This window comes from Aythya ferina (assembly GCF_964211825.1).
Source record: "Aythya ferina genome assembly, chromosome: 6".
In the NCBI taxonomy this organism is placed as follows: domain Eukaryota; kingdom Metazoa; phylum Chordata; class Aves; order Anseriformes; family Anatidae; genus Aythya; species Aythya ferina.
This window is the reverse complement of record NC_140303.1, coordinates 11,494,547-11,517,766: the sequence shown is the minus strand read 5'-3', so window position 1 is coordinate 11,517,766 and position 23,220 is coordinate 11,494,547. Positions and strand designations below refer to the sequence as shown.

Here is a 23,220-nt window from a genome sequence, read left to right as displayed (position 1 = left end):
TTGACAAAAAGATTGATTTCTGCTGGCTTACTGGGGATTTTTGTTCCATGTTGCAAAACCATGTCCTGATGGCTTCTGTTCTCCACTGTGCCCTGTCCTATGAGCTAGACCTTCAGTGCTCTCAAAGCGTGATGAGGAATGAACAGTTTCTAACCTGTTTATGTGGCCTCTGTCTCCTCATCACCAGGTTTCACGGACTATTTCTGCAAGCATCTTTTCTCTTATGTATGCCCCACAATGAAGGGGTGAAGACTTTGCATATTACAGCTGCTAAGGATTTAGCAATGTGTTTTTTTCTAAAGCACTTACCCTATGATGAACTCCACTTCTCCTGAAACTAATGGTGAATGATCTTGATTTCTGTGGGTTACGGTTAGAGCAACAATAGGATTTTCATAAAATCCCACAGGTTCAGCCAAGATTTCAGCATTCACCATCCTGAATTCTCTTTAAAGACAAAGAAAATCTCAAGAGAGCTTAAGTGAACCATTTCCTCTGTTCGTTTCAGCCCACAACATGGGAGGAGAGTGCACTCATGAACTTGCTTTAATATGCAGCCTAAGATTATCATGTAAAAGAGGGAACCTGAACAAACGTTGATGAACTTCCAGATATGTGAACATGTCAACTGAAGTTAAATGAAACTTATCCATGAAGTATCAGGGCTTCTTGTGACTAGTCTCTACCCTAAAATAGTGATAGTGACATTACTCTTAGGGGAAACAGATTGCTGCTAAAAATTATCACCAGTACCAATCCTAACCCCAAAATCCATGTTATTAGGCTATAGAGTTAAAACCTCACTAAAATGAAGTGGCTAGGTTATATTTCTCATGTTTCTCTTATTATTCGTGGGTTTTTTATTTCCCTCTCATCAGGAGATCGGGGTTTTCAAGTTCTCTGTGTGTTCTGTATATGAGACTCACTCTCATATTCCCTGAGTGGACAGATAACTGGCTTGGGGAATGACAGCCACTGGGTATGATGCTATCTCACCTCCTTTGCTGCTTGCTAGCCCAGAGGACCATTAGGCACATTTGACTGGGCTCAGCTCTTGGAGAAAGACAGAATTTCCATTTCACTGCATCTGGGGCCTGACCCTTGAGTCCCTACTGGAAAGTGTTTGTCCATCAAAAAGAAATATTATAGCTCTTTCCTGCAGCTGATTAAAACAGTTCAGTGTCCTCAGCATCACCTGGCTTGGCAAAACACTGCAGGTTGATTGAAGCCTCCACTGAAGCCAGCTTTTAAGCTCTCCATCTCCTGGAAGTAGCACTGTAAGGACTGCAGCTGTCAGAGCAGGCAGAATAGAGCTGCAGCTCCCTGTCTGCTCCTAGCATGTTTTCCTGGCTCTGTACCTCTGTGTGGTAAAAAGTGATGTTTAGTATCTATGGGAAATACTAAGGATTTCACTGTCGTCTGCTTTGGAGCCTCCTTCAGCTGCAACTGAGGAGATAGGAAGAATTTGGCTGCTGTTCTCTGCTCCTGCACCACCCAGCCCATACTGACAGCTACAGCAACTCAGTGGCTACTGTATTTTTCATGGCCCTTCTGGCAGGGAGAGAGGAGAGGGAATGCAGCTACTTCAATACCCCCTTGTCTCAAGCACGTCTGTCTTTCCCCAACAGCCCCCTTGGTGGTGCATAGCTCTTACAGAAGCTGGCTTCGTATTAGAGGGAAAGTAAAACCTATTTATAGACAGCCAGAGCATGTTATTCAAGGGTAGGCTGTTGACTCATGCCCATCTGATATCATTTAACGGATTAGTTATTGCCGGTGAACAAAAATAAATGGTGTTACACCCTTCTGGTCAATAGAATTAACTTTTCTTAAGCTGGCATTTGCTTGTCCAGCACAACATTAGCTCTCGAGGATTCTGCTATAGGTGTATGCATTGTTGGGAAGGTGCCAATCTGAGTAATCTGAGTTTCTTTGGAATTATGATGACGTAAACAGAAGTACGAGTTCAGCAGAACTAGTGGAGAGCCTTCAACTTTGTTGCTTACCTTCAGTCTCTTTTAAAAAGACATACAGAATTCAGGGGGAAGGAGACAGAAAGGCAGCCCTGTTAACACCAAAGGTTCCTCCTCTTCTACGGTAGAGTCTTAGAAAGGTCCTTCTCTCCTCCTCATCCCAGTCTGTCTTGGGAGGATTTGGTTTGTTAAATAGGAATTACATTCTGTTTCCTGTCTGTCTTGAGCCATTTGCTCTTGGTGTCAATTTTCAAGCCCTGAATCACTGTTTGGGGATGCAGGCTGGAAAGCTGATGGGAACTGATTGCCTATCAGCAGCTGAGATGCACTTCTTGGCTTCGCTGTTCTTGGGAATCACACAGTGCAGACTAGGAAAACATCATGCGCATAGTGTAAGAGACCAAACACTCCTCATGGGATGAGTGCATAAAATCATAAAGCAAACACTGATTGCAGACTTTGGGACATGAGAGAGGTGTGTATGGGGGGGGAAATACCAACTCCTAATGCTTTGTCTTGCTGTTCGGGGGCAGGGAAAGAAATACTAAAGGAATTAATGCAGTTACTTTTCTTTTTTTCAGGTCAGAGTTGAAATTAACCATGAGATATTTAACACTGAAGTAGACAGAGCAAATACTTAAATTGTTGGACCGAATGTCTCTTCCCAAAGAGGAACACGCACAACTTGCTTGGTGTAAGGTCACACTCATCAGCAAGGTCCTTGGTTCCTTCATACAGCTGGGATTATGAAACCAAGCCAAAGCTGCAGGCATCCTGCTGCAACGTAACAGAAGGGAGATACAAAGGGCAGGTGACGAAAACTGGCTTTGGAACGGGCCTCCCATACAAACCTTATGCTGCTTCCACTCTGGCTGCTCTGGGACACGTTGGCTCTGTGAAACCAGACCAGTAGATAGGTGAGAGATTGAAATTTGGGACTGTTTTTATCCCAAATGAGAGTGGGAACCGTGAGAATGGAACTCAGAGCTAACGTCCTAGCTGATGCTAATCCTTCATAGGGTCTGGAAAACCTCCTTTAGTATTCTGCTCTGACCCATTAGATAGGAAGTGCAAAACTTAGTTGTCTTCTCTCCAGGTTAGAGCTGCATATGCTGGGCTATGCTCCTGTTTAACCAGAAAATTTAGCCTGGATTTGAGGAGGAAAAAAAAGTCTTTCCTTGAGATAAACTTCATCGTAAAAGTGTATTTATTTTTCCTGACAAAACACTATTTTTTCATTTGGTGAGAAATCCATCCAAAAGCACACAGTAAGAAAGCACATCACAAGAATACAGGCAAAGTAGTTGTCAACAATTAGAATAGTCACTTGGAGAGGGGCCTGAAAAAGCTAAATAAATAAAGCTGCTGTATTTGTGATATGTTGATTAATGATGTGGCAATAGCTGAGACATGTCTGTAATAACTAATTGGCTTTAAAAAACCTATGCAGAGCCAGGATCCTCTTTGGGCTGAAGGGGCATTTGCAGTTTGCCAGCAAGGCAAACATTGGGATCAAACCCAACAGATCTGGGAAATCACAGCAAAGCCCAGAAAGCACATGCCTGATCCTACCCTTCCTCCAAAAATAATTGATATATATAGATAAAATGGAGCAGAAAGAATATTGCTACCATTGGAGAAAGGGTGAAAGACTGAGGTGTCCAAGTCAGGCAGGAGGCCCATGTCAGAGCCAGGAGCTGAAATCACCTCTCCTGAGGACGGTCTTTTAATGTCACTGCCAAGAGTGATATTAACTAAGAGCTGACCTTCCTGTGGCTCCTGTCATGTCAAATCCCTGTGCTCTGTGGGCCCTGCCATTTGCATCCACCTTCTTTGGTTTATCATTTTTGTTCATCTGCCCTCGGTCTGCTCTCTGAGTGGGTGAGCATCACCAGGGAAAGGTCTGGGGATGGATTAGTGTGGGGAAAAAAACAGGTTCTTTTCAACCCAAACTCCTGCAGAAGTTTAATGCTGTGATGGAGAAGGGTTAGGTTGTGCAGTGTGGTTCAGAAGGGGGGGGAGGAGGAGAGCAGGAATTAACCCTGAGGCATGAAATGAGAAGATTCCCCAGGACAGCCTTTGGGGACTGCCAGGATCTCAGGATCTGCTCTGTGCAGCCTGGGGGAAACAGAAGAAAGCTCGGCCCTGACAGCAGGCAGGAGGGATGGAGTTAACTGATGACAAAATTTCACCTCTTTGCTTTTCTCCTCCTTTTAGGAAAACCTCGTCTCGGAGAAAGGAGCTGGCTTTACAGAGTTAGGTGGCCCTAGGAGTTCAGGGTGCTGCTGGAAGCTGGCAGAGGCTGCTCCATGGAGAAGAGGAGATGGAGGGGGTGAGTGAACAGGCTGAGCCGCTGTGTTTGGTTGTATTTGGTGGTGGCGAGGAGCATGTCAGCAACAGGTGCTTCACACGTGCTGGGTGGCAGCGATCATGCTGGAGTTGGCTGTCTTCGTGCCAGCTCAGATGGGTTCAGCGGGAGGGGTGGGCTCTGGCCCAACAGCAAAGCAGGTGTAGGTCTGCACCCTGGTACTTTGGTACCAGGCCCCATTCACATTGTGGGAATAGGAGGAGCAGTGTGAGAAAATCTAACTTAAAAGGGAACAAAAAGGGAACATTATCAGAGGAGCTGGTTCCATCCTCCCAATGCCAAGATGTTCACCTTGCAGACAGGTGCCTTAGATATGTCTTGTCCCAAGAAAAATGGTAAGGAAGGGACAACTTATGTGAGCAGAGACCTCTTCCCTTAGAAAGAGCCTGTTTCACAGGGAGTGGCAAAGCCTCTTGAACAGTGCTGCTCCACCAACTCCAGTCATAACGAGCTTTTCAGCAGCTAGTAGGGGTGCAGTCCCTGACTAGTTGCATTTGCCCAATCCCTGACCTTTTAGGTCGGTGGGAAGAGTCCCAGGCAGTCAGCAGGCTTGAGAAAGAGCCCCAAATGACAGAGGAAATCAGGCTTTGGGATCTTTAAGCTGTTATTGCTGCTTGGCTCATGGCTGTGGGTATTTTTGTGTGTGTGCAGCTGTTGGGAGAACTGGGGGTGGCTACTGGGAGATGATTAAACGCATGTGACATCCCTGAGGTGAAGGAGCTCTGCGGTGAGGCCGTAGAATGTTACAACAACACTAAGAACCAGCAAGTCTGGCAGGCATTACTATTTGGCAGGACTGTACCCTGGGGAGCAGATATTGGCTCTGCTGTGAGATTTCTCAGGCTATTTGTGCAAAGACAGCACCCACCACTCCCAGTGTTACATGAACAAGGCCAAAGATGCTCTGTTGCCTCCACAGAACTTACTGCTTAGAAAAGAAATGAGGAGGAGAGCTAAAGGGGCTGTTTAAAGCTTGAAATCCTAAAAGAAACAGGGATTGCTCAAACGTGGGTGCTAAAAGCCAGGCTTTTCCAGCCACCTTTAGGTGCCTTCTTAAATGGGTCTCTGCCCCCTGTGGAGGAGGGAGAGCTCATCTGCTCCAGCAGCCTGCTCTAAGGATCACGCCAGCCTTGTTGGCCTGGTCCTTTATCAGTTGTACAGAGGAAGAGAGGCACTTAACCTCCCATGAGAGCTCAACCACCCTGGGGTATCTGTATTTATTGGTGCCAAGGGTATAAGAGCAGGTCTAAAAGCCAAATTATGGAAGTCCTGGGCTTGAGACCCAGTGGGAATGTTGAGACTTCAAACCTTCTTCAGAGAAAATATCTAAGAAGCCACAGAGTTTATTATTATGTTTATAATCGTCTCCTGAGCTTCAGAATTAAAGAACGGAGGGTGCAGGCTGAGAGATCTGTTGGTCCGTAAAGCTTCTGGCTGTTGTGGAAGCTCCTGCTTTCAGGTGTGCGCTGTCAGGCAGCAGCTAAGTGAGATGCATGGCTGGGCTGCTTGCAGCTGCTGGCTCCTCTCTCTTCCCAAATCTGCTTCTAAGAAGGGTCAGAGTCAGGGCAACAACCAAAGTGCCAGGGAAAACTTTCAGTGGTGATGGCTCTAGTTCTCTGTCTGCAGAGCTGAAAATGGAGAGGGACCAAAAAAAAGTCTGAAACCCCACAATGATAATAATAATCCCCAATTCCCTCACGGTCAGTCTCATCTCACTCCACCCTTTATTTTCTCCTCCAGCAGGAAAACGTTCCCCCAGCACTGCTGGCACCCTTAGCAGGACAGATCCGGTGCTGGGGGTCAGGCAGAGAGATAGCGAGAAGGACTGGGTTTCGTACAGGACAGGGAGTCCAAATCATTGCTGTGCCAGAGGTTTTTTCCATGTGACATGAAGCCTGCCTTTTAAAGCCTTATCTGTCTCAATCCTACAGTTACATGGGAGAGTTCTTTACCCTACCAGCGTCAAGGAGGCAGGATTTGACTCCAACTTGTCCCCACTCTCAGGTGTGAAAGCACAGCACGTGTAGCACCAGGCAACCCTGTACTTCACAAGTACATCTGAACAACGTTGCTGCACAGCACAATTTAGCCAGGCACACTTACCAGAAACAAAAAACCACCATGGGGCGGTCTCTGCTCAGAGAGGGAGGTCCCAGAAGGCTGCATATCAGCCCACAGCATGCCTTGGGATGTGCTGTACGGACGCTGAGCAGCTGGGTCCCTCTGGACCGCTGGGCTCTCACTAGCAGAGCTGGCCATAGGACTCAGAACAGGTGTTATGAATTTTGAGGCTTTGCTTTTTTTTTTTTTTATAAAGCGGCGCAAGAGCATCTGGTCTGTCGTGCTCTGAGGTCATTTAATGATTTCCAGGACTGCCAGGAAATAGAAAATTCTTCTGCAGTGTAGAATGTGTAGAGCAAACAAATATATATACATATGCAGGGAAGCAGAGCAGGGTGTAGTATTTTATGAAATATTACAGTGAAGCGGCTTCCAGCGATTTTGCCTTAGGAAGCTGCGCAGCTGTTTCAAGCTGTCAAGCACTCAGGGAGATGATCTGTATTTGCATGACAAAGGCAAAAAAAACAACATAGCATCTGCATTACTTCTTTCTTTGTGTGCCATGCTGGGGTGCCTTCCAGCTCCTCTCTCAGATAGGGGATAGGGCTGATTCTGCCTGCAGCCAAGGATCACGGAGGTGTTACCTTGTCGCCAAAACCCACCTTTTATCTGGAGAACGTGATGTTTTGGGCTGCAGCCCAACAACCCAAATGGAAGTTTAATGAAGCCAGTGGGAATCTTTCCATGAAGTGCTCAAGGGTTTGCCTTGGATTTCATTTGCTCTCTGTAGATCTGACCCAAGGCCAGTGGAATGACTCTTATTTTGGGATATGCACACTGTCCCTTTGAGGAATGTTTCAGAGGTTAGGAAGAGCTCACCTCCGGATGAGTACCAGGGTCCTGCTTCCCCGTGGAGCACGTGGGGTCCCACGGACCTCCTCATCCCTGATATCTTAACGAGGTGCTCATAAGGACATGGAGTGTTGCTGCCAGGGGCTCCTAGTACAAATCACCCACTGCCTGCAAGGCAGCTGTGCATGCTCATGCTGTTTTCCAACTGGCCATCAACATCTGCTTTGTCAATGTATTGATTTTTTTTCTTAGACAACTCACTGATGAATTTCCACAACATGTGATTTTTATTTAATCTGCCTTGTTCTCTCTAGGAACAAGCAAGCGTGTTGTAGCTTTCCAGAGAACAGAAACTGTGCTTGCCAACCCACCTGTGTTTGGCTCTTTTTGCAGAGATAAGGATGTATTCATTTCACTAGTGTGGGAGTACCTTTGTAAAACTCTCCAGATCCATGTAATCTGGTGCTTGAGAACCTACAGTAATTTAGCATTACCATCTCTGTAGCAGTTATTAAATGTACCTGGATTACAACAGCACCCAGGGGCTTTAATTGACCCTGGGGCTGCACACTATGCAGACAGAGCTGAAAAGATCCCCTGCCTAGTGTAATCGCATAAAATAGCCAAACAAGTTACTGTTAATCCTCCTGTTTTACATCTCAGGGATTGGGGAATGGAGAAAGTGATTATTTTCCAAAGTTTGTGCAGAGACGAAGCTGTGAGTGCTGCTCCCTGGACTCCCACACCATAGCACCAGGACCCCCAGCAGGTGCCACTTGTGTTTCCCATTTGGTCTTGCTGATGGCTCCTCTAGATCCCGACCTTTTGTAGTGGGAAGCCCTATAAAGCTCTTTTAGGAGCAACTGCTCTGTCATGTCATTTAAAGCTTGGCTTTCTCCTTGAGGAAGCTGAAGTTTTCCTTTCACTCTTGAAACTTGTGGTGTCTTCAGCTGCTGCATTACAGGAGATCAATCAATATGATCCTGCATGAAATTTTCTCAACAGCTCCATCCCATCCAGGATTTGTATTTTCTGAAAGCTGTCCCAAAAGCGATGATGAATGCGTGCATCACTTTGGATCTGCTCAGAGCAAGCGGTATGCCAGAATTATTACAGACTTTAAAAGTCAAATGTGGGAGTAATAAAATGCTTAAACAGATTATCGTGCTTTGATGGTCCTGCTCAGGTAGAGGAGTGCATCTTTGCACCTCTTTTGCATGCATGACCTCTCTTCCCATTAATCCAAAGGACAGCCAGACTTCACTGCCAGAAAACTTTTTTTTTTTTTTGCTCTATCTGGATGAAACTGGGTGAAACAGCAAGGACTGGACAGTCTGATTGCAACACGTGGGTAGGGGCTGCAGTTTGTGGTATGCTGGAGCCAAGATTGGGTGCAGCAGAGCCTGGCTTGAGGCAGGGACTGTAGATGCACAACTCTGCTAATACTTTGGGACAGATTTATACATATGGTGATTGGAGACAGACTGCCCTGCAGCATGATTTGTTTGGGTTTGCAGATTTCGAAGTGCTCTAATTGCCTTTTAAACAGCCATCCCTTTATTTCAGGAAACCTGCCTCAGGCTTTCCCCGTTCAAATTCCAGATTCCCATGGAAATCCAGGAGTCTGGGAACATTTCAGGCTGGTGTTTATGCTTTGTGGTGTCTTGGCTTTTTCTGTCAATGTTAGACGCTACATGTAAAGCAAATACTATAGAAAAATACCAAAATAAAGATCTTAGGAAAGGGTTCACCTTTAATTTTGTTGACAAGATGGGAAACAGAGCTTTAACCCCAAGCCTTTCATCATGTTGCAGTTACCCAGGCTTAGAATAAACAGTCTGAAGACAGCAGGATAGCACACGGCTTGCCAGTGGTTTGCTTCATTCAAGTCTTACCTACCAAATGTTCAGGCTAGGCCAGCTGCGTTCTTTATGTATTTTGTGGCATTCTGTGAGCTTTCTAGGAAAAAAAAAAAAAAAAAAGTTTCCCATTACAAGTTCCTGCAACCAAATATAGTTCTAGCTCCTACTCTAAGAGCACTTTTGATGTGCTGTTCAAAGCAAATCCATCGAAGGAGGATCCTGTTAATAAAACTCGGGAGACGCGAGAGGTCAAGTGACGCGAGTAAACAGAGCTTTCTGTCTGCTTGGAGCTCCTATTCACAGCTGAGAGGAATTTGTCCTGCTGAAAAAGCTAGTTTTAAATATGGAGGTTGCTCGTTGAAGCGGAAAAAATTACTTCATGCTTTTGGATTGCATAAAGACACACATCTATGTTTTTCTGGTACTCCCAAATCTATCCAGGGACAACTCCTATTTGATATTTACTTTCCATCAAAAGAAACTCCAAACCAGCATACTTAAGCCTTTGGTGTTCTTTAGATTTGTAACGGCATTTTAGCAAGTCAGTAACAGAATCATTTGTAATGTGAGATGAGTTGTCATTGTTTACATTTATCACCTAATTAGAACTTAGAATCACAGGATATCCCGAGTTGGAGGGGATCCATAAGGATCATCGAGTCCAACTCCTGGCACCAACTTAAATTAGTGTCAGACAAGGCATCAGTAATACAAACTCTCCCATTTAGGCAGCAGTATAACTCAGTGAATTTAAAAGACACCAAGCTGGCAAAAAATTGCTTCTTCCTCAAGTCCGTCCATTTTCACCTGACAGCTTTTTGGGGGAGTATGCAGGTATCTCACGCAGCACCCATGGATTCATAGCAGAGGTGAATATGTCAGTCAATATGTAAGTCTTAACCTTTTTTGTGGTTTCTGAGGTTCATGCATCACTTCTGAATGGAGTCCAAGGTATTTGATCTCCTCTGTAGGCTCATGATGAAGCCATATTTCCCCATAGATATGTGCAAGCTCAGCTTAATGAGCCTCCCAGCTCTGTTACAGCTTCTAAACGGTTGTCTGCGATCATGTCATCAGCTTAAGCTACATCAAGCTTTTGTCAGGCAATTTTTGCAATATTAGAGCAATGCTAAATTGACCTGATTTACTGTCCTTAAAACTATTCCCACATAACTGAAATGCCCGAACAATTAATGTTCGATGTGTCGTATGCCTTTGGCTTGAACTCAGCCAGACTACAATGCTAATGGCTTTCATATGGCTCTATTCCCCCCCACCCTGGAAAGGAAAAAGGACAGCTTTGCGTTGACATGCTAGGAAGATTAACGCTGATTAGGTTTTTGAAGGCAAAACTTCCCCCAGAATGAGGTATGATGCCAGGGCTAGCTGTTAATACAATCCAAGCATATCTGGTGCTGTGCCCTTGGCCCAGGGCTGGGAAGATTCAGTTTTGCTCAGCCTGTTGGATGCTGTTGGATGTTTTCAAGCTGCTCTTGCAGGACAGCGCTGCTTTCAGTGGTGAGGGCCAGCCTGTGGGCATGTAACCTGGGGAAAGGGTCAAGTGGATAAAAATTTCCATGAGTATATGCTGATTTTAGGATAGCATGTGCGCAAGTGGAGGAGATCCAAGTTCTGGCTTGAACTGCATCAATAAACAATTTGGCATTTAATTAGTCAAAGAGAAACTTTGGGGGGGAAAAAGTTCTTGATTAAAGAGCGCTTGAAATCTTGTCTGTTGATCTTTCAAAATAATAATTAAAAAATAAAAGACCAAAGTGTTCTGGATTTAATTAGATATTTAGTTGGTGAAGAGATTTCTCTATACTGTTGAAAGCTAGTTCCCTTGTTTAACATCAGGAGTGATTTGTTTTCAACAAGAATTGTTGCACAACTAAATGTTAAACTCTTCATTGTAAAAGGACCAAAGTAAAACATTTTGGCTTTACTGACAACATTTCTAGTGTTTTCCCAAGCAAAATAAATTTGATGAATTCTGCACAAATTCATTAATGACTTCGTTCAGCCCCCATGTACAGTGTTGATGAGGAGCATGGGAATGAGATTGAATAAAAAAGAGTTTGTTGGCTCACAAAATGCTTATTTTCAATCTTTCAGTTAGGTTCCCAGAGACGTTCTCTGCCTGAACTTCTGAATTTTAGCCTCCACATCTTCAGTACACCCTTACTGTATCTCAGGAGAGCCATAACTTGCATGGAGAGACAGACGGCAGGGCGGTACTAGTCACTGCTGGTCCTGAAACGAATTCAGTGGGCAGGAGCCATTCCAGGGACAGAGACCAAGTCCCAGATGGATGTGTCCTTGGAGAAACATTTCTTCCCTACTTCCTACAAGCTCTGAAGACCCAGTGTTCCTGAAAATGAAGTCACTTGAGTCTGCCTGGAACTCATTGGATGTCTTCCTTGCTCAGCGTACGTTTTCCACGTTCTTCGTGGAGTCGGGGTTGGGTTTGTCTTGCTTAGCCATAGGCATCTAGAAATATGTTACTTTGCCCACACTTGTACGCACTGATAAGAGCTAGAGGAGGAGACGGTGCCTTCAGGAGGTGCATCCTGCAGCTGCCAGGCTGGGTGTCCATCTTCGATGTGTCTCCATCCGCAGAGGTCAGATGTGCACTTTCTAATAGATGCCAGACTTGTAGACATCTGGCTGTGTGGTGATGAGGTCTGTACATCTTTCTCTGCAAGATATAGTGGAAACCCTCCCATACGTCTGTAGGCCTGGTACTTTTCCACCTCCCTATTTTATCAAATGATTAATAGTAATAAAATGTGGCAATTTATCATTGAATTTCTGGCGTACAACTGAGACTCCAGTCCTTGTGTTGCACCAGCCAGAATCATTTTTAAAGGAAGTGCAGGCGGATGCTGCAGCCTTACACGTACATAGCTGGAGGAGGTGCTGGTGATCTGCAGGAGATTGCCCCAGACAGCAGCTGGCCAGGGCTATCTTTAGCTGAGGAACCTCTGTTTTTGAAATGTGCTGGATTTTTGTTGTTGTTCTTTTTCCCAGAAAGAGACTCACGATATCACTTTCATTTGCACATGGCCTGGTGCTTTCAGCTGGCTTTCCACCCTCCCTTTCACTTAACTGGGATAACTCCAGCGGGCAAAATACTTTGTCTGACAGAATGCTTATGCCCCAGATGTCTTATATGGGAGTCCTGCGTGTGAGGTACTGATCTGAAGGAGCTGTAGCCTGCCTTTGGGAAGTCTGCCCTGTATACTGGGTAGCAGGCAGCCCACTGGGCTGGATTCCCTGCATCTGCCAGGTTTTCACCAGTTGTATCTGTTCTAGTTTCAGGTTGGTGCCAGCAAGATTCACGTCTCCCATAGCTGATAGGGACAGCTGCATGCAGGGGAAGCTATCTGTACCCAACAGCAATGACCAGTCACATTTCCCTGTAGTACACCACCTTGGGGGATTCATTTGCTGCTGCTGTTACAGAGATAAGGAGGCTAATTGCAGCTGAAAATTTCATTTCTGATGGCACACCCAGCCCCATAGTTTTTTTTTCTCTGCTTCTTGTCATTCGATAACCCTGAGCTTCTTGTCAGAGTGAGGGCTGCCAGCAGCAATGGAGAGAGGTGCTCATCTCTTGGCACAGATGCTTTATGTAGCCACAAACCCAGAGGGCTCCTACAGCGCTTGCTGCTCCCTCTTGCTCCTGCCTATTCCTAACATCCAGAAGTGGCCCTGCAGAAGCCACTTCCTGTTTTTTCAGTCCTCCAGCAAGGTTATCAAAACAAGACAGCTTTATCAAGAAAAAGCATGCCTCACAAAATAAAAACTGGAAGATTTGGCTTCGTTTGAAGGTTTTGGATCTTATTGAAATACCTCAGCGTGGGCACAGGCACTGTGTCAACCATGTGGGCCATCAGCCTCGTAAAACGCATATTGTGTGTGAGCTTCTGTGTGCCCTGAAACCTCAAACCCACTCTTTCAGTGTAACCTGAACTTATAATTTCTGGCTAGGGAGACTGAATTAAGAGAAGCCTGTGGTATCCTTCAGGGATGGAAAAGAGCATTTTTGGAAAACCTGAACTGGCCACAGCCTGCTGAACATCCAGCGAATAGCTGCTGACAGGAAGATAGCACATGGTGTATGCTCTGTGGGGACTCGCTCCCTTCTTTCCTCTCCTTCTTGGCTTCGTGCCTTCTACTAGCAATTTCCATGGCTATCGTCCTGATGACATTCCTGTCTCATTCATCCCTCAGCTTTTGGACGTGGTCGTCAGTCACAGAGCAAAAATCCTGACCTGGTTTGGCTCAGAACTGGTCACTGTTCCCAGCCCTCCCCACAAGCCCCTACGCAGATTTCTGTGGCTGTGGACGCCTACAACTCTTTGAGTCTCACGAGCAGCACTGAGAACCAGCTCCATCCACAGCTCCAAGGGGGCCTCTCTTTCTTCCAAGTGACTCACAGTCGACATCCACGAAGGCCCTTTCTTCCAGAAGGCACCCAAAGACCCTGGACGTGTTGCAAAAAAAAGGCAAAAGTCATTTGGAAACTGCTGTAACATTGGGCCAAAATGTACAAAAAAAAAAAAAAAAATTGCAAAGTGGGGTTTGCCTCCACAGGGAAGAGGCTGGCTGAAATACATTCCTCCCACCTACCTTCAGACAGACTGAGTCATGCTGTGCAGCTGCTTCTCTCCCTCTGTTGGCTGCAGAGTCCTGCTTACCTAGCTTAGTGGGCCTTTTAACTTCTAGAGTCCTTGCAGGGTTCTTTATTACCATAATTTCTCTTCTCAGTGGAATTTGGTGCACTTACTTAGCAAGTCAGTAGGCAGTATTTCTGGATGCTCATGCAACACGTTGAACCATAGCCTCAGCTCAGCCTAACACAATGCACAGAGAGAGAAAGAACATTGGGAGCTTGCTCCTTTTAGGCTCCTGATTTTAATAGGTGAGGATTGAAAGGAAATTGCCACTGCTGGGGTGGATGCACAAGGAATGAGCAACTACTGATGGGCACTGGACGTCCCCAGTGCTGCTCTGATGGAAGCACAGGGAGAAGCTCCACAGGTCTGTGAAACTCCAGGCTTTGAAGTTTTCAGGTAATCTGCAAAAGCTCTCAGTTATATCTGTGAGAAGTCCCAGAAGTGCAAATATTTTTACTTCTTATGGGCCTCCTCGCTATCGAGACAGGCTGAAGTGCCCCTGGTCCTTCTGTGTGGTGGTAGAAGCTTGCCCAGCCACCGAGCAGCTGGTTTGTGTTTTAATATAACACAGGAATAGACTAAAGAGTGTAAAACTTATGGTTTTAAGGCAGGCAAAAATTGTTTGGGCACATGAGAAGGATGCTTGCAAATTTTGGTTAACGTTGTGTGTGTCTGAAGGCAGAGTTTGGATTTAAGGATCAGTTCTCTACAGTGCTGAGTGAGAGGAGGCTAATTTTAACAAAGCTATTTTTCCCATAGCATTTCATATTTCTGTGACTGCACATCCCACTGTACAGCCCTCACCGCAGTTATTACATCATGAACTTAATATCTCTCCCTGGGAAACGAAAGACTTCTTAGGAAAAAAAATAAAAAGAGGGGAGAAAAAGAAGGAAGTGTTCGAAAAAATCCAGAAAACCTCCAATTCCTCTAGGGTCCCCAGCTGTGCTGTGTGTTGTCCCAGCTGAGCTCCAGATATTTCCGCTCCGCGCGTTAATGCATTCAAGGAGAAATCAAAGCGACTGTCTTGAGCGTGCTCCGGACCCGGGGTGTACGTCCTACCTCGGAACAACCCTAATCCCTGAGGTTGCAGTCCTTTAATCTTCCCTCCGTATGGGATTAGGGCTGAGCACAAGCTTTCCGGAGCTCATTAGGGCTTTCTGCCTGTCGGGGTGTGAACCCACAGGCAAATCTTCAGATCCTTCACGGCCCCTGTGGTCTGGAAGCCACAGCCCCTGCCAGATCACGTCGGGTGATGCAGCGATTTTTTCCTTCCATGGTAAGGAGAGGAAAAGCAGCGCTTCTCTTGTCACCATTGCGTGTCTTGTCACTGCTGCTCTCCAAAAGGAAGTCTCCTCTGGTGGGTGGCCAAGCACCGATGGCCTTGAGGCAGCCCTGGGTGGCAATTGATGCAGCACAGCAAGAAGGGACTGCTGGATGCCTTGCCTCATGAGGTGGATTCAGTCTAATGCCAGCTGAACCCAACCCTGAGCACAAAGCCAGGGTTTGGTGAGTCATAAATGAGAACCCTTGCCACAGTCCCCTTGTCCTCGTGTCCTTAAGGAATCTCTGCACAGGGTTGTCACCACGAGGCAAAGCAGAACCTTGTGCCACAGCACCACTGCTCTTGGGGCTGGCTCTGCAAGGTGGGAGCCTCCTCTCCAGCCTGGTGCCTGCATCCCTGCAGAAGCATTTCAAGGAAAAGCAGGAGCGTGACGAACTGAATGCCTGGCAAAAATGATCTGGCTGCCTCCTCGATGAAGATGCAAGGAGCTGGGCTGACCTTGACTGGTGGATTCATGCATGTGGTTTTCCTGGTTCGTAAATCTCCGAGTTCTGAGCTGCTGTGGCTGTCGTGCAGACATCCCCCAGCCCTAGTGCCCTGTGCTGTCCCTCAGGCTTCAGCAGGATGGGGTTCGTGTCCTTGCCAAAAGGCCCCTTCCCTCCAGGTTCCCTGTTCCCTCTGATTGCTTGCTTAGATGGGAAGTTTGGTAGCTGAGAAAAAAGCCACGTCACTTACCAGCTAATAAAGGGAAAACTGGAATGGCAGGCAAAAGCCATCACATGGATTTATTTTTTTTGGAAGCCTACCTACATTTGTATGTATTCTGCGTTTCTATGAATGCTCAGATATAGGATGTCCTCATGTGGATTTTCCTCCAGCAACTTCAAAACATTCTTTCCATTGACTTCAGTGGCAAGAGCTCAACTGGAGGCAAAGAAACAAAGCAGTTTGGGGAAAAAATGAAGTGAAAAGTGATAAAATGTAGTATTACTTGTGTAGGATTGCATTTCTTGGAATTTGAGTGATTTTTATCATCGGCTACAAGACTGCCAGAATTTAGGCTATTGCTTCATGATTCTGCTTTGAAAATACTTGAATTCAGTGGAAATAGCTGAAAGCCAACAACTGCAGAAGCATTAACACTGAGAGCAGCTGACAACAAGGGAAGAAAAACTGCTTGAGAAGGGCAATAGTCATGTTGTTGGGGGTTCGAGAAACACAGGCTTTATCCCTGGTTTTGCCAGGGACTTTGAGTGATTTTTGGTGTATATTGATTGACCTCAAGGGTTAAGACGGGCTGTGACATGATCTGAACCACAGCAGGGGTTCATTTCTCTGGAACAGCCCTGAAACTAGCCCAGGTTCCTCATCCAAAGTGAAGCCTGCCTTTCCCCAAAGGATTTGTGTTTCCTTCCAAGCTTGCATCTACTTACAGGCAATAGGAAGAGAAAGGTGGTTTTGAGAGCACATGAATTTCGGAATAGAAAATTATGGTGTTTTGGTGAGCTTCTTGTGCTCTGCTGAGCTCCAACTCACAGTAGAGGTGGGGTTAAGGACTGAGTGAGAAGAGCCAGATTTGTACCTCGTAGCTCAAGTTTTGGATTTAGGCACAAGATGGATGGTCGCTACAGGGCAGATGCTGTTAGGTGTCATTATAAGGTGAATGCTGAGGATCTGCGTGGCCCTGCTTTTCTTTCTTCTCCTTCCCATGCCTAATTGCCATGTTCCAGATACCTTGGTAATTTCTTTATTTAGGCCAACAGAAAGGGCAAAGGCAATGTAATGGGTTTTAGCCTTAATTTCCTTCTACCCCTGGTTACAAGGCTATAGGATGCAATTGCGTAGCTGTAGGAGGAGGTCCTGGAGCTTTGCCCCAGCATACTCTTTGGTAAGCCCCATCACACGTTCAGTAGCTTTTAGGCTATTTTGACAAGCTGTCCTCCAAGCAGCCACCACCGAGTGCGAAGGAGTCGGGGAGATTTGCTGATAATTAGAAGTACTGCGAGGAGGAGAACGTGTTGTGAAAGGGCTCCAAAAAAAAGTGAAATAACGGCTCCCTTCCTAAAAAGGAAATATCCCAGTATGTTTTTCCTGGCAGAGGACTCCTGTCAGGGTCAAGATCAGCAAGCAGTGCCCCTCACCACCACTGCCTGCGTGGTGCTCAGGAGATGTATGACAAGCATACATCTCCTGACACATAGCAGGGGACTTCACACCTTATAAAATCCCCTTAATTTAGCTGTAACTTTGCAATAAGCAAACTTCAACCTAAATAGTGTATCTGTCCTATAAAGAAGCTACTGTTTTCTGGCATGCAACCTCAGGCCATTAATCTCACTGCTCACGTTGCTCCGATCCTCCCTGGGGCTTAACAAATGTTTCGGGCACATTGTTAGCACAACAAATTAAAGTGGGAACTTGGGAAATGATACGCTGAGAGTTTATTTGCACGGTTTAGCAGCATAGACTCTTCTTCAACCGTGGAGCACAGGCATGGGTCCCTCCCTGCAGTGTAGGGAAGGTGGTAGTAGAGGAAAACCAAATACACCATGGGACTCTTCAGCATGGGGTGGCCCAACATGGCCAGAGCAGCTGCTCAGAACAGCTGTGTTCCCCATAATTTAGCCTCTTGACCTATGCAAGCTTTTATTTTATAGTTCTTTTCTCCGTATTCAGCCCTTCATTTCTCCAGAAGTTTCTCTGCCCCAAAAGGTTCCTTGACAGCATCTGACCGCCCGATGTCTCAGCTTGCTTGAGGAGTTGGATGAAACTCATCTCTTTCAGGACGTATCAGGTGAACTTCCAATGGCTGCTTGTGCAATCCAGCTCAGCATGGCTTTTCAGATTTATTTGTCACCCCAGCTCTCAGCCCAGTCATGGCTTGCTTTGTGCCACCTAGTGCTTACATTTCTTGGAGTCTTTTCAAATAAGATCTTGCGTCTTCGCAAAACCAACCAGTTCATGGCATGGCTTATTGGGAAATAGAAATTCAGAGGTGGCAATCATGCCTTACTGGGAAACACAAGTTCCTGTTGCATCTCAGAAGTGGCAGTCATCTTGCTGAAGGTCTCAGCAGAGTCCTCACCCTCATCCTGCTGATTTCAGAATGACATCTAACACCAGCACAACCAAAACTACACAACCTACAATCAGTAGGAAGCATGTGGCCGCTTTGACATCGTTCCACATATTTTAAGATCACGGATCACGAACAGGGAAATTTGTTCCAGAAAAAAAAATCACTGGAGCCATTCATTCATGTCCAACCCCAGTTACTGAGGTTAGTCTGTGGATTAACACATGTGTGCATCGCTAGGTGTAGGCATGCACACACACATCACTTCAAGCCAGGGTGGTTCTCCTGCAGAAAAAAGGGGTGAAGTCTTGCCCTGATTCATGCGATGGGCATTTGCAGACGTGTCTCCCAGCACAGCATCCTGGCCAAGCTGGGCATGGAGCCGGTGGGTGGAGGAGTGAGGCTCAGTCCTGGGAGGCTGAATTTTGGCTGCCCATGCTCCATGGCAGACCTGGCTCAAAAAATCTCAGCAGCCAATCTGCAATTTCTGCTTTATAAGCCAGTGAAGCATCTGATGGGGTTTGCTTTTGCTTTGCTTTCTTCATTTTTTCTTTCAGGAGCAGGAAAAGCGGGAGTGAAGCCAGAGCGATTACTGGGGTTATGGAGCTGCCTGGTTTTACTAAAGTCACAGGTTCTGCCCCAAAATCCCAGCTCGCTGGGGCTCAGGGAGTCTCCAGTCCTCCGTGGGAAGGATCCATGGGAAAGCTTCAGCAGTAACCCCCTAAAAACCCACTGGAATAAGTGACGGTGGCTGTGAGGAAAGAAAATTCTGGTATTTTCTTAAGAAACCCTAACTTTTAAGGTAACAGCAGGACTTTCCCAAGTTTTGACTCATCTTTTTTGGACGGGCTGTGGCCAGAGGTGGAAGCTTGGCTTCCCATGGGGTGGCTACGAGGTCCCTGGTGGAGGCCACTGCAGCAGGGAGAGCACAGCTCCCACGTGCTTGGGAAATCCTTGATAGCACGAACTTCTTCAAAGTCCTTGGGTTCACCTTGCGGGTTTCTCACTTTTCCCCCCCCCCCCCCCTTATTTGCTTGTTGGCCTGAAAGCTTAATTTTTTTGGAACTGGATGTTCCCTTACAGAGACGACAGCCGCATGGCTAATTCCCACTCATTGGACACCTTTCCTGGGGCAAATTCCCCCTTTTTCTGTGCCTCTCCAGCTCATTAGCTCCAGGCTGGGATTTAGGCCATCGGCTAGCTTTGAATTTGGTTGTTTTCTTTTCTGTCCTTGGCACAGGAGGGACACAGGCCATGACTAAACTTTTCTGGTTCTGGTGCCAGCACAATCATGTGAGAGGTTCAGAGGCTGAAGAAAATGCTTCGGAATCGCATCTGAAAAAGGAGATTTTGCAGCTTTTTGTACATCGGGCTGCACATGAAGAGGAGGCAGAAGTCAGACAACGCCAACCATCAAGCATTTTCCAGCCTGGTGCATCTCTGGTAGCAGCCAGAAGTAGGTACCCTATGGCAGAGGAGTGGCAGGGTGAGAAAGGAGCTGACAAAACCCAAATAAACCTGGGACCTGCTCTCGGGAGCTCTTGGGTAGGGTTTTCTGGGACATTGATGGGAAATGTGTCCCGGCTCACAGAGGTCAGCATCCCAGCATCTTGCCCTTGCTGCTCACAAGCCCTGAGCACATGCAGGAGGAGGCAGCCAGCACCCACCGCTGCTTCCCTCATCCTGCTTCCCCTAACGAGGCTGTTTGTGGCCTTGGGCATCGTTTCACCCACATTAATCATTCCCCTTCTCCATCCTAGGACAGGAACAGGGGCACAAGGGACGTGTGGTGCATGCAGGCAGCCCTGGGCTCTGGCCTAGTGCCCGTGTCAGTGCTCTCTGCCTGCCCTTCATGTTTTCCTACAAACCAATGTGAGGCTTGTAAAACTGCCGTCCCTTCCACATTAACCCAGCTCACACCTCTGCTTCTTCCAGGGGCTCGGCTCCAGCGGAGCTCAGAGCTGCAGGAAGCTCCCCAGCTTTGAGGAAAAAAAACAGAAAAAAAGACAAATGGGGTTGGTCCTCTGGCCGTGCAACGGGCAGGATGCTCCTGTGGATGGCTCCGTGATGGCAATCTCCACCCCACCTGTCCCAAGCTTGCAAGACTGGAAGTATTTGGCCAAAATGTAAGTAAGTAAATGGAAGAAAAAATATCTTTTTGTTCTTTTTGTTTGTTTGTTTTCCTCTCCTCGGGTGTAAGCGGAGGTGCAGAGCCACGTGGAGGGGGGGTAATTGGGGTTTTGGACACGAAGCATCATGGGTGGCGTCCTGGCCAGCTGTGTGCTTAGATCAGCCTGGACCTGGAAATGTTCCTGCTCCTTGCTGGCTCCTTTTGTCCCCCTCTGTGCCCCCTCCACCACCTGAACGAGTGGGGTTTACAGACCCTGGAGCTGGCAGGAAAGGGAAGCAAACCCAAAAAACATGTGAGCTGCCTTGTTATTGTCCTCACCTGATGAAACAAACAGTTAGAAGCCCCCAATGAAAGGCATCTCTGGGGGGGAGGCTTGCAGCCAGCTCATAAATCAAAAGTGCACCTAACTTTTTCCCTCCTGGCTGTGCCAGCTCTGTTTGGCTTGGCAGCCCGTCCTCATTTTCAGGGCATTAAGGAACCGAATTAAATAATTGAGAACCTTTTCCTTTGCTAGTGCTGTCCCTTGGCCTGCTGTGAGAAACATCTCAAATAATTTTCTTCAGACAGGATCTTCTGTGAAGCTATTTTATTCGCGATTGCAATGGCAGGCATCCTGTCAATCAGGAGCGCATTTTAGTAAACAATTCCTAACCTTTTATTCCCCATTACCCGACGCCTGATCACCTCCCCTGTTTCCTCATTGGCTGAGTACTACAGGTTCACAAGCTACTCGACGCTCCTCTATACCATATATGTACAATATTTCTTTTTTTCTACCCTTTAATTTCTCCTTTCTTATGTTTTGAGAACTTGTGCTCTTTGTTTTACTGTTCACAGAATCATGGAATCGCAGAATTTCTAGGTTGGAAGAGACCTCAAGATCATCGAGTCCAACCTCTGACCTAACGCTAACAGTCCCCACTAAACCATTTCCCTAAGCTCTACATCTAAACGTCTTTTAAAGACCTCCAGGGATGGTGACTCCACCACTTCCCTGGGCAGCCTGTTCCAATGCCTCACAACCCTTTCAGTAAAGAAGTTCCTCCTAAGATCTAACCTAAACCTCCCCTGGCTCAACTTAAGCCCATTCCCCCTCGTCCTGTCACCAGGCACGTGGGAGAACAGGCCAACCCCCACCTCACTACAGCCTCCCTTGAGGTACCTATAGAGAGCGATAAGGTCGCCCCTGAGCCTCCTCTTCTCCAGGCTGAACAAGCCCAGCTCCCTCAGCCGCTCCTCGTAGGACTTGTTCTCCAGGCCCCTCACCAGCTTCGTTGCCCTTCTCTGCACCCGCTCAAGCACCTCGATGTCCTTCTTGTAGCGAGGGGCCCAAAACTGAACACAGTACTCGAGGTGCGGCCTCACCAGAGCCGAGTACAGGGGGACGATCACCTCCCTAGCCCTGCTGGCCACACTGCTTCTTATGCAAGCCAGGATGCCGTTGGCCTTCTTGGCCACCTGAGCACACTGCTGGCTCATATTCAGCCGACTATCCACCATCACTCCCAGGTCCTTCTCTGCCTGGCAGCTTTCCAACCATTCCTCTCCCAGCCTGTAGCTCTGCTTGGGGTTATTGCGCCCCAGGTGCAGGACCCGGCACTTGGCCTTGTTGAACTTCATGCAGTTGACCTCAGCCCATCGGTGCAGCCTATCCAGATCCTCCTGCAGAGCTTTCCTACCCTCAAGCAGATCGACACACGCACCTAACTTGGTGTCATCTGCAAACCTACTGAGGGTGCACTCGATGCCCTCGTCCAGATCATCGATGAAGATATTAAAGAGGACCGGCCCCAGCACTGAGCCCTGGGGGACGCCACTAGTGACTGGCCTCCAACTGGACTTGGCTCCATTCACCACGACTCTTTGGGCCTGGCTATCCAGCCAGTTTCTAACCCAACGAAGTGTGTGCCAGTCCAAGCCAAGAGCAGCCAGTTTCTTGAGGAGAATGCTGTGGGAGACGGTGTCAAAAGCCTTGCTGAAGTCAAGGTAGACCACATCCACAGCCTTTCCCTCATCCACCCAGCGCGTCACTTTGTCATAGAAGGAGATCAGGTTCGTCAAGCAGGACCTGCCTTTCACAAACCCATGCTGACTAGGCCTGATCGCCTGCTTGCCCTGCAAGTGCTGCATGATGACTCTCAAGATAATCCGCTCCATGAGCTTCCCTGGAACTGAGGTCAAACTGACAGGCCTGTAGTTTCCCGGGTCTGCCCTCCGGCCCTTCTTGTAGATGGGCGTCACGTTTGCTAGCCGCCAGTCAACTGGGACCTCCCCTGATAGCCAGGACTGCTGATAAATGATGGAAAGCGGCTTGGCCAGCTCCTCTTTCAGTACCCTTGGGTGGATCCCATCCGGCCCCATCGACTTGTGCACATCCAAGTGCCGTAGCAGGTCACCAACCATTTCTTCATGGATAGTGAGGGCCACATTCTGCTCCCCATCCCTTTCCACCAGCTCAGGGTACTGGGTATCCAGAGAACAACCGGTATTGCCGCTAAAGACTGAGGCAAAGAAGGCATTAAGCACCTCCGCCTTTTCCTCATCTTTTGTAACTAGGTTTCCCCCTGCATCCAGTAAAGTATGTTGATTTTGAAAGAATTATTCTCACACTGCTCATCCTGTTTTTCTCAAGAAACGTTCTGGATTAATTGGAAATGCTGCTTTTTTCCTCCATCCTATCACTAATCCATTGAGAATAGGTATTACTAAAATAAAATACATCATTTCTATGTATATATACACACCCCTCTAATAATTAATTATTATTTCTTAAGATAAAGAACAACATTCACAAACTAATAAGGATTCTTCTAGTGGGGATTGAATACCCTCCTTTTTCTCCCACTTCCAGAGAGTGTTCCCTGGAAACACTCAAATTCTGCGTAATTCAATCCCTTTTACTCATTAATACATTAAGAATTCTTCTGAGG

General features: G+C 47.0%; 1 long non-coding RNA gene across 1 annotated transcript in view; it reads left to right on the top strand.

Annotated features, from left to right (window-relative positions):
* LOC311439280 overlaps positions 1–23,220 on the top strand; it is a 35,517-nt gene that overhangs the window by 4,046 nt on the left and 8,251 nt on the right. The window contains exons 3-7 of the long non-coding RNA XR_014694639.1: positions 2,555–2,890; positions 4,191–4,305; positions 11,232–18,961; positions 19,400–19,615; positions 20,095–20,285. This is a non-coding gene — a long non-coding RNA (uncharacterized lncRNA). The remainder of the gene's footprint in view (positions 1–2,554; positions 2,891–4,190; positions 4,306–11,231; positions 18,962–19,399; positions 19,616–20,094; positions 20,286–23,220) is intronic.